Consider the following 1,956-nt stretch of genomic DNA (forward strand, 5'->3'; position numbering starts at 1 on the left):
CCAAACTTAAAGATAAAAGACAATTACAACAACTAAAAACCAGCAAAAAAAGCAAGTAATGCAAACACAAGAAACAAAAATAAGACAGAAACAAACAAAGGAAACAAAAAAAATAATACACATAAGCCTATGAAAGCATATCACTTCAACCTACAGAAAACAACAGAATGCAAAAATATGCACAGGAATTGACAGAACCACAAAGCCCTTACTTTAGGCCAAAGAATAAAAAAAAACCAGAAAACCAAACCCCAGGACTTTTATTGACAAAGGTTGCTAAAAAAAATATTCAAGATGATAACAAAAATAATAAAAACTTAAACTCAGATAAATTAATAAATTTAAAACACAATGGAGTTTTAAAAAATGAAATTAGCAATATGCTAAAAGATTTGTTCAATTTCAAAAATGAACAAATTTGTATTATGGAATGCAAAATCCATGCTGAACAAGAAAATATATATAACATATCTCATATATAAAGAAACTCCAGGCATAATAGCCTTAACGAGACATGGTTAAAAAAGAAGACAAATTCACTTTAAATAACTACACAATAATTAGAAAATATAGTATGGGTAATGTGGGGCAAAATGAGACACTTAAGCAAATTTTCAACATTTCTTCACACATGAAGATCTGGATATAAGAATACAAGGCATAACATAATGTTTCAAGTATAAGAATTACAATTAACAAAAACAAACCTATCTACCATGTTTAATTTGAGAATTTTCCTTATAATTTTCAATAGGTTAATGTCTAATTTTACCCCGCACACAGGCAAAATGAGACACACCATTATCTTATTTTAATCCTTGTTTATAACTCTTTAAAATCAACATTGCTTAGTAAAATTTTAGAAGTATCATTGCCAAGCAAAAGCAAACAATCCCAGGGGGACATAGCATTGATTTTGAGACAGATGCTTTGTTCAAGAAAAATTCCAAAACCCCAAAAAAAGAATGACACAAAGTTCCAAGCAAAAAAAAGTTCATGAGCTTCAACGTGTTGTACAACAATTGTCCGAACATTGTCCGTCCCACAACAGATTGGAACAATTTGTCCCGAATAACAGTGTCAGAAAAATATTCAAAACTTTTCCCAAAACCAAAAAATGTCACGCAAAAATATGCCAACACGAAAAAAAAAGACTTGGTCAAGTTTTATAACATCCTTCTATCCTTTCTAAACTTTGATAAGTGGCCACTTGCACTAGGCAAATGGTTCCATAATGAAGAGTGAAAGTCAGCAGTCTTATGCAAATTTAGGCCAATGGTTTGACTGCTGTCGCATTTTGCCCCATTTCATCACAGGAGAAAGATAATTAAAAAAAGGAAAAAGGTGCTTCTTTTTGGGGCCAATCTTCTCAAGAATGGAAAATCAACACCCAAATTAACAGAAAAAAAAAGCTTTATCTCACTCACCTTACAACGTTGCAAAAAGAGGGCAAAAATATGTCCAACCACTTGTAATAAGGCAGTGGAAAATGGTGGCTCTGATTGTCAGAGAGTTTCTCTGGAAGCCTTTTGTGTTCACTTCGCCATCGAAGTCAAGACAAACACTGAGAAACAGGCGCAAGTGATCATTTAACACACGAAGAATGAGTTGAATTGTTTTTGGGAAAGGGGGCCAGATTTTCAATTGAGACACAAATGTCTCATTTTGCCCCGTGTCGCATTTTACCCACCTTTACCCTAAATCAAATAGGAGGTATAGCTATATGCATCAAAAATTACTTACATTTCAAGGAATCAAACTAAGAGACAGATATAACGACAGAGTAGAAATTCTAGGATTAAAGGTAAACTACAAAAACAAGGGGTTGAACATATTAATATTATACAACCCATGTAATGATATAAAAACAGAAGAATTCCAAAACTATAACAGAGCAAATCACAGAACCAAAATTAATAAAGGGGACTTCAATGCTCCCCCATCCATACTGGAATG

Source organism: Penaeus monodon, chromosome 15 (assembly GCF_015228065.2).
Source record: "Penaeus monodon isolate SGIC_2016 chromosome 15, NSTDA_Pmon_1, whole genome shotgun sequence".
NCBI lineage: Eukaryota > Metazoa > Arthropoda > Malacostraca > Decapoda > Penaeidae > Penaeus > Penaeus monodon.